General features: G+C 42.9%; 1 protein-coding gene and 1 long non-coding RNA gene across 4 annotated transcripts in view; one reads left to right on the top strand and one right to left on the bottom strand.

The window, feature by feature from the left end:
* Positions 1-10,227, bottom strand: part of Rnf144a (ring finger protein 144A) — a 114,191-nt gene that overhangs the window by 45,223 nt on the left and 58,741 nt on the right. The window lies entirely within an intron of this gene.
* On the top strand, positions 77-5,312 carry LOC116080722. The gene is made up of 2 exons (XR_004114569.1): positions 77-281; positions 4,633-5,312. It is a non-coding gene; the product is annotated as an uncharacterized LOC116080722 (long non-coding RNA).

Consider the following 10,227-nt stretch of genomic DNA (forward strand, 5'->3'; position numbering starts at 1 on the left):
AGAGGAGGGTGCCAGAGTGATGTCATACTGTCTCTGGTGGAAGCACACTGTGAGCGTCACAGTAGTCAGGCTGGGTGACAGTGTACACACCTGACTCTGCTGGGTGAGATTGACACTTCAGGCTGTGTGCTCTCCTTAAACCTTTACAACCTGTCTTATGGTGGGAAGAACATCAGGCACATAATGATTCAGGAATATTCTAAAGAATGCTGGACAATGATCCTCAAGACCACCAGGGTCTTCCTTGAAATCATGCTTATGTATGACAGTGATCTTGGAAGGTAAGGTGGAATGCTGGGTAAAAATAAAGGAAGCCTGATTAAAGTCAAAGTTTTAGTGAAGAATGCATAAGCTTGTTGATCATGATAATGACCCAGTATGTCACCAGAGGAGCTCTGTGTATGCATGTAGATGTCCGTGTGTGTGTGTGTGTGTGTGTGTGTGTGTGTGTGTGTGTGTTGGGGAACTCTCTTGTCTACCTGTGACCTTTTCCTAACTCTAAATACAAACCTACAAATCCCAACCTAAGTTGCACCAGTGATTTTTTTATTTTTGAAAAGCCTCCTCACCCCCCAGAAATGTAGGCTCAAAAGGAAAGAATGACATTCTAAGCTAAGGTTTTCCCAAGATACTACTAAAATCTAAAGAACACCTAGAGTAAAAAAAAAGTTTACAGGCATCTCAGTGAATTCATAATGATCTCATTCATTAAGGGTCTGATATGCTAATGAATAATGTATGATAAATCTAAGAAGGCCCTGTGCTGGGGATCAACTGGATCATAAATTTCCTTCTGTGGGGAGACAGCTCAGCTATATGGCTTTGCACCATAAAGCCCATCCCTAAATTAAGATGTTACAGTAGGAAGACTAGGCAGAGTGAGGAGCAAAGGACCAAAGAAGGAGCCTGCTACTTGACTATCTTGTAACATGGCTCGGGACTGGACAGAGACCACTCTCTAAAAGGCCAGCAGGTGCCAGGGAGTTTCACAGAAACTCTAGGTGTTTGCACCATTAATACACACCTGTCCAGGTGAGATCACAGGCCAGTCATTAGGAACTCAAGGACAGGAACAGCAGCCTTGACTAAACACTGAGATGGGTGGGAGACTGGATTGGGTGTACACTGATACACAGAGAACCACAGGCAGGGTGGCTTCACAGCTTTTCACAGCGCACACCCCATACATCTTCTCCACTTGAGTGCTCAGGGATTCACACTTACATCATCAGCACCACAAAAAGAAATGTCCACATGACGCTGTCCACGTTGTTTCAAGAGCTCCTGTTGCCCACAGGTGAAAACAATCAAACAAACAAACAAAAACAAAGTCACCAACACACAGAGGAAGAAATCCTACTGAGACTGTCTTTGGAGAAATGTTCAACATTCAGCAGACCATCTTGAAGAAATTTCAGGGTGGCTAATCTTGACTTCAGACCCGTAAATTGAGAGACTCATAGATTAGGAAAACATACCTGTGAGTGCATCTATGAGGGTGATTTCAGGGCAGATTACACCAAGAGGATTCTGATCCACTTGTATATACAAAATATAAACAGACAAATTGGAGATGGTGGCACATCGCTGGAAAGAGTAGATCACTGTAGCTTGTCCCCAGACAGTGAAAATTATCTAGATAAACCTCAGGATAGGGAGTTTTAAAAGAACTATAATAAATCTCATCAAAGAATTCAAGGAGGTTAAAGACACAAACTCAATACAATCAAGGAAAAATAATGTCTGAGTACTCTCTAACCCCACCAAATCCCCAGCAAACCACACAAAGCTAAAAAAATAATTGACAAAGACAATCTACATCTTGAGAATGGAATTCAGTCAGAAGAAAGAAATATTGCATATATATATATGTATGTATGTATATGCTATATATATATTGCATAGGTATATGGAGGCGGGGCATAGATGAGGGGGAAGAATCCTCAGTCAGTGGCATAGGCATAGACCAGATCTTCAATAAGATCATAGAAGAAAACTTCCCTAAACTAAAGGAAGATGCAGACAGCCATACATATACAAAAACACCAAACAGACACCAAACACCAAACATACAAGACCAGAGAAGAAAATCCTCATGATATATCACTTAAAACACTGTGTATACAGAATGGAAGAAAGTATATTTGTCCTAGTTAGAGTTGCTATCGCTATGATGACATACCTTGATCAAACATAACTTGGAGAGGAATGATTTATTTGGCTTATACTTCCCCAGCACTGTTCATCATTAAAGAAAGTCAGAACAGAAACTCAAACAGTACAGGAACTTGGAAGCAGGAGCTGATGCAGAGGCTATGGAGAGGTACTGCTTACTGGTTTGTTCCCCATGGCTTGCTCAGCCTGCTTTCTTATAGAACCAGGACCACCAGCCCATGGATGGCACCACACAAAGGGCTGGGCTCTCCTCTATTAATTACTAATTAAGAAAATGTTCTACAGGTTTGCCTGTAGTGGAAGCTCCCACTTCACTGATGACTCTAGCTTGCGTCAAGTTTACATAAACTAGTCAGTACAATATTGAAAGCTGCAAGAGAAAAAAATATAAGTAACATATAAAGAAAAGCCCATCATGGTAACAGGTGATTTCTCAATGGAACCTATTATAGCCAGAAGATGCCTTCCAAGTCCTAATATACTATGACACCCAGCCTAGACTAACATACCCAGCAAAACTATCTGTTAAATAATTGAAGGAAAAAAGAAATACCACCAAATGAACAGCCTAAAAATTTTTACTCAACAAACCAAACCTAAGGAAAATACAGGAAGCTATAATTAGAGGGGGGAGAGGGAGAGGAATACAGAAGAAGGTAGGAATGTAAAATAACAGTAGGATGTCTGAAAATGTCATAAAGAATCACAACAATTCACCGTTTACCTAAAAAAGACTATAATTCACGTAACAGTATATATAAATATGTACACATAGTTTAAATGAAAATTACTGATCTTTGATGATTATGCTCCCTCCAAGAGCACACATCATTAAACCACCAATACCAGGCATGAGGAGCCTTCTTGAGTTGTTCGTAAGAGTTGTCCAAGTGACTTCCAAAACATTAGACTATTGCTGTTGTCCTTGGTTGACCCCAGAAGCAGAAGGTTAAGTTTCTATGGCTGAAGCCACCATGCACTTCATACACAGGAGTCAGATGTCCCTCCTAAAGACTAACTTTCATGGAAACAGCAGGTGCCACGCAAGCTTCCAAAGGAGAAAAATAATCAATAATCTTCTCAGCTATGACATCTATTAATCACAACAACAACCACAGATGGTACAATAACCCTAAGGGTCCAGTAGTGATACACATACCTTTGCAGTAATCAACAGCTCTCTAGTTTGATATAAGATTCACTCGACACGAGGAAAATCTTGTCTGACACAGGAAGCCCAGCCAACTACCCAGGGCTGGTAAAGTCATGGATCTAGGAGGAGAGCCTACAGCCACTACTTTACTAAACCAACATAATCCCCAATGCATATATTTTAAACATGTGTCCCTATATTGACAGATAAGTGTAGTCCTCATGACTCATCAAGGAAACTTCTCTTTATAACAAATGGAGACCATTACAATAAAAATGACAGCCAATCAAAACTCAGTGTTGTAGAGCCTAGTCCCAACAGATGCATCTATAAATCAACTCCTGAACCTAAGGCTCAGAGAACATTGCAGAAGAGGGAGTGAGAGAAGACTGTAAAAGCCAGAAATCAGAGTTCAGAGAGTTTGCTGTGAGACAATGTTTCCTAGCACTATTAGAACCTATACCCATAAATTCTCACCCACACTACTTCTTAAATATGAGCTCAACAAGGACAACAACGGATGTGTCAAAGTGCACAGGGGAAAGTCCATCAGGCCTCTACCCTACCCATAGAACTGCGGTAAGTTGTAACTAAGGAATTCTGAAAACAAGAAAACCTTTTGCCCAGGGAAGAACCTATTAATTGGCTGCCCGATACCAAATGGTCAGCCCTGAAAACATACGTAAAAATAACATTATACAGACTAAGAGGGTTATGTTTAGGAAGATGTATATGCATATAACACATGCATGTAACAACAATTAATGAAAGAAGAGACCATGAATTTGAAGAGAACAAGGAGAACAAGGAGATGTATGTGGTTTTGAGGAAGAACAGGGAAAGGAGAAATGACATAGTAATATTATAATCTCAAAAAAATGAAACAAGACAAATTTAATGTTCAGTATTGTTATCATCATGGCTTGCTTCTCACAGAAGACCAAGGGCACCTGAGCTCTCTGAACCCCACCCAGGAACGAAGTGCAAAGGAAGACATAAAGGGCCTATTATATCAACATCAGTTTATGGTAATCAGATAAACATTGTATTTGGCTACCAGAGAGCAACATCTTAAGACATCAAGCATTTAATTATTACATTTTTTTAATGTTGAAGGGCTCTCTGAACTCACCCCAATTCCAGAGAGGATTTTCCAACCCCAAACACTTGGAGACTCCCTAAGCAGTCCCACTAAGCAACCTAGCAACAATTCTATGTGTTTTGGAATAAACTCCCTGTGATGTATGATTTCAGACCTGTCAAGGAACACTGTCACCTTCACCTTTGTTCTGATTTATTTTCAGATAATGGCATATGGAGAAGAAAATGAAGGCACAGCTATGAGAAGCTTGGAGTGGCGGGCCATGGAACACACTTGGCTGCACAAAGAGCCCTTGATGGGGTGCAGGGGGGATATTTGCTCTTGTCATCTGCAGCTTTTGTGGTTCCTTTAATTTGGTGTTTGTGAGCATGGTCTAGAACAGGCCTGCAGCCAGCTCAGCAAGGAGTACAATAGCTGTTTCCTTCAGGGTACAAACAGAAGCCTGCTGCCAGGGCAACAAGCCTGGGAAACTTCTGGATTTAGAGCTTGTCAGCCCTTTGATTGTAGAGATCAGAACTGAATGGAGGTAGCAGAGGGGAGAAGACTTAGTCAGGGTGAGAGAGGACTCTGAAAAGACCAGAAGAACTCAGGATTAACTCAGCCTCAGGAACAGATGACCATGAGGCCCTGGAGCTGAGACCGTACCTTCATGAGTCAGGGACTTCATGAGTAAGGAGGTAGTCTGGCTGGAGATGGCTCAAGATTTCTCAAAGCCATAACTTTCTCAAAGATGTGAAATACTCAGCCTCTGGCCTACCTGGAATCATGTGACTGAGCTCCTTATAGAGAGAGGAACAGATCTCAAAGGGAGAGGTGATGAGTACAGGATATACTTTGCAAAGTTTAAACTCAGCTAACACAGACCAGAGTCAAATGAATATATCTCCAAGGTCTGAGCTGTGTTCTGTTTAGGTCTGTAATCCAATATTCCACATTGTATACCTTCCAAGCATCCTGAAAGTCTGACCTCTCTTACAGCACTCCCACCTCTATGAGAGAGAGAGAGAGAGAGAGAGAGAGAGAGAGAGAGAGAGAGAGAGAGAGAGAGAGAGAGAGAGAGAGAGAGAGAGAGAGAGAGAGAGAGAGAGAGAAAGAGAGAGAGCGAGCGAGAGTGAGCATGTTTGAGACAGGACTTCATATAGCCTGTGCTGGATTGGGACTCACTATAGAGCTAAGAATGAGCCTGAATCCCTGGTCCTCTTGGCTTGTCTTCATCTCTCATCTCTCTGGGATAACAGTTACATACCACCATGCCCAGCAATCTCTATCCTTTATTACCTACATCCACATATGCATGCTTCCACTTACATGCCATCAAGTATTAAGCAAAGGGCATTAGGCATCTAGAAAGCTTGAAGAGGTATTGTAGATGAAGAATTACAAAAGCCAACCAAGGCAGTGGCCACCCTCAGGGCACAGTAGAAGGGAACTCTTCACCTTCTCTAGTCAAAGAACCTGACCTGCCAAATCTCATTATGAAGCTAAGGGCGGGGAGACAAATGACAAATAACTAAGTTCACTGTTATTTCATTACAGAGCAGTGTCTGCCTACCTTGACACAACTCTGCCAGAAAATTTAGAATTTATTCTGAGATCCTCACATGTATGCTGCAATAACTTACCCACCATGACGGACCTGAACCTTGCATATGCTGCAAGTCTTTAGTAAAGTTCCTCATGTTGTGGTGACCCCCCAACCATAAAATTATTTCATTGCTAGTTCATAACTGTAATTTTGCTACTGTTATGAAGTGTAATGTAAAAATCTGATATGCCGGGTATTTGACACGCTACCCCTGTCTTATGACCCCAAGGGGTCAGTCATCCACAGGTTGAGAACCTCTGGACTATACCATCACACTGTGAATTAAAAGTAAGCCCATTCTTTCTTTCTTTTTTTTTTTTGTGTTTAAACACAGACTTTAATGGTAACAATTCCTTTAAGCTCAATTAACTTTAGGTATTACAAGTTGGTTCGATTAGGTATTTTGTCACAGCATGAGAAACTACTTAGTGTGCGGTTCTGGGAGCGGGGTGGGGTGTGCTTTCTGGCTCCCAGGAGATGACCATCCTAGTTCAGGAGGAACAGTCTCACCAGGGGCATGATGTCTACAAAGGTCTGCTGTTCCTAGAAGGTGTAGACAATGAAGGAAGCTTCCTAGGCCCCACTCTAGGGGTCTGGAACAGGATGCTGTAAATAAAAGCTGGCAGTTGGCAACCTGTTGCAAAAACCCCAGTTGTTCTCACCTTCAGATCTTCAGCCTTGGGAGAAGATTGCCAGCTTTAGGAGAGCACTGGCAGAGATTAGCAGCCTCCCGAAGAATCTGACCCAAGGGTTAGGGCAAAGGTGACAGCCACAGAAGGAAGGCATAGAAGTCAAGCTTTGTCTTGCTGTTGAAGGGATGGACATACCTCCCCTGACCAGAACATCACAGTCATTCAATATTATTTTGGCATCCCACTGATTTGTACAGCTTCTTTGCCAAGTTAAAAAATAAAAAATAAAACTGGGAATGAAACTAAAGTTGGAACCGCTCTCTACACACTCTACAGTAAAGGATGGTTGGTCATCTACTAAGCATTCTAAAGTACAACCCTCCTGGCGGGAGCAGAGATACAGCCCAAGAGGCAAAAGACTGCTCTCCTATTGAAAAATGCTAGAACCAGACAGAGGGGGAACATATCTTCTTGAAAGAGTTTGCACATAGTTCTGACAAGACAGACTACCTTGCAGGAGAACCCAGACAATGAGGAGGCAATGAGGGGCAGGACCATGCCTCAAGCCTAGCATAGTCAAACATGTCACTTGCCTTCTTTTTAACCTAAATCTCATGTTAGATCCCTGAAGATGGACTTGAGGGTTTCTTTTTTATTATTTTTTTATTTTTTACTTATTCACTTTACATCCTGCTCACTGCCCCCTCCCAGTCATCCCCTCCCACAATCCTTCCCCCATCGCCCCTCCTCTTCTCCTCTGAGCAAGTGTAACCCCCCTTGGGTATGCCCCCATCCTGGTACATCAAGTCTCTGCAGGGCTAGGTAAATCCTCTCCCCCACTAAAGCCAGACAAGGCAACCCATCTTGAAGAACATATCCCATGTACAAGCAACAGCTTTCGGAACAGCACCCACTCCAGCTGTTTGGAACCCACATGAAGACCAAGCTGCACATCTGATACATATGTGCAGGAAGGTGGAGGTCTAGGCCCAGCCCTTGTATATTCTTTGGTCTCTGAGAGCCCCAGGACTTAGGGTTTTCTGGACCCCTTTTATATGGTGATTTTATTCATGGGGCTTGTAAACTTCCCAAACTAGCCACAGGGAACAAATCTTGCTCCAGTGTTCATGATGTCTCTCTAATTAGCACTTTGCAGATGAGTGGCAGAGTCCAGCTTGTTAGTTCAGCCAGGGCCCAGGCTCTGACCCTGACAACTCTATTCTAAAAGTGTTCTCTCAGCCCAGACCCTGAATCAATTTCTAGAAATGTTGATAGGCAACAGAACAGAGTTACTTCCCCCTCTAGGAACTTAGACTCTTTGGTAGGCAACAATAGTAAGTTAAAAACCATGCAGCTCATCTATGGGTAAAGCAGGAAGGGATGGAATACTGTGTATAGAGTACACCCTGCATGTGGGTCCACCTGGGAGGAAAGAAAGACATGGCTGGGGAGAGTGGTTTCTGATGGGAGATGAAGGTGTAACCAGATGCAGTGGGGTTATCTCTTGGTAAGTGAAAAGGTAAAATAAGCAGAGGCAAGACTTAGAAGAGTGGAAAAAGATTTATCGCCAACAGTGAGGAAAGGGGAGAGGAAATCTTTCTAAAGCAATGTCCTCTGGAACAAAGGAAGCATGGTGATTTTATTCATGGGGCTTGTAAACATCCACATAATGGCGCAATTCCTAAGCATACTCAGGGTAGTACATTCCTGGACATGCCCAGTTAAGATCATACATATGCTTAGAGGACACAGTGAGACAGGAATGCATCTGGGCATACTCAGCTTGCACTTGAAAGCTGAACATATATACACATGTTGACTATTTGTTAATACGGGACTCCATCCCTAAGGATATCTGCCTTGCCTATTGGCTGACTGGAGACAGTCCAGGTAAGACATAGGACTGGAGAGAATAATTCCACAAGTACAATGATAATCAGAGCCCATGACAAGCAGATCTATTCTAGATACATTTTGAAAGAGTAGGTGGCTGTGGGGGTGGGGTATGTGAGAAAAGCTTAGTCCCACAGTAAGCCAGAAGCCTAGGGAAGAACTCTGTGGCCACACTCATCAGGCTAGGATGGGGTCAGGTGCATCACTACTACTCAACAGGATTTGGGAACATCTAGGTCCTCTTCTGAAGGTTGCTAATCTTTTAGAGTAGACTCCAGGTTACGCAGCCCAGATGAGAACTAGGCAATGCAGGCTGATGAGTCTATGGCTTCGCAGCTAAGAGTACAGGCTGGTCTTCCCGAGGAACTAGGTTCCATCCCCAGTACTGCCTCATCTATCTGGTCTCAGAGGGTCTAACACCCACTTCTGGACTTTGATGGCACTACACAGACATGATTTAGAGACATACCTTCAGGGAAAATATCAATTGATACAAAATAAATAATAAAAAGGAATAAAGGAGACTTGGACGGCAAGAGGACTTGGCAGATAAGAGCACTTGCTGGACAAGCCTGACAACCCAAATTTGATCCTAGGACACATGATGGAAGAAGAGAATTGACTTCCAAATGTCCTCTGACTTCCACAGGTACATCATGGCATGTATACATGCATGTACACAAATGATGATGGTGATGATGATGATGATGACAAAAAAAGATGAAGGCAATACAAGAAGACATCCATTGTCAACTTCTGGCCTGTATATATACACATATACACTTAGATACACACATACACAAACATATTCCTCTCTCTCTCTCTCTGTCTATCTGTCTGTCTGTCTGTCAGGTACACACACATACCCACACACATACACTCACACACAGAGGAACAAACATACAATATTTTTAAAGATTACCAAGTAAACAAAGCAGGCAAAAAAAATCCGAGGCCATAAACCTCAAAATAGTTATTCCTCTGGCTCTTAACAAAGCAATCAGTTCACCCCTGCTTCAGGGAAATGCCCTGCTTGGTTTGGGTGCAGGACTGCTGGGGAGGAACTGGGGAGGTTTCCTGAATGAGACTTCCACATGTCGGGAAATTCCTGCCTCAAATCCTCCAGGGCAGTGGGTGAGAGGTCAGAGCCAAGGAAAGGAAGCAAGCCACCAGCCCCAGGCTAGCTGTCCCCCAAGCTCCTATGAATTCCATGAATTCTGTACACAGGGGTGACAGACATACACTTCCAGGTCTGATTGCTGTGCTTGGTTCTAGAGACCCAAATCCAAGTCCTCACACAAGCACACCGAGAGCTTTAAGGACAGAGCTGACTGGGTGGGCCCTGCTATGGAATTCTTTTCCATGAAGGCTCAACTCTTACATCTGTCTTTTTGTAAAAAACAAACCCAACAATAACAAAGAAAACTAAGTGCAGTCAGCTCAAAGAACCGCAGTCGCTTTGGCAGCATGATGTCTGTGATATCAGAAATCCTCACATTTCCGAACTTTCCATTTTTTTAAGCACCAGACACTGCTGAAAACAGTACCCAATCACTCTCTGCCACTCCTCTCTCACCTAGAGACACCCTCTGACACCCCAGACACCTATTTACTGGCTTGTGTTTGCTTCCCTCTTGAAAAAGAAAGGATCCCTGTGGAACTGGTGTTGATATTACATATATATATG

Source organism: Mastomys coucha, unplaced genomic scaffold, assembly GCF_008632895.1.
Source record: "Mastomys coucha isolate ucsf_1 unplaced genomic scaffold, UCSF_Mcou_1 pScaffold6, whole genome shotgun sequence".
Lineage (NCBI taxonomy): Eukaryota > Metazoa > Chordata > Mammalia > Rodentia > Muridae > Mastomys > Mastomys coucha.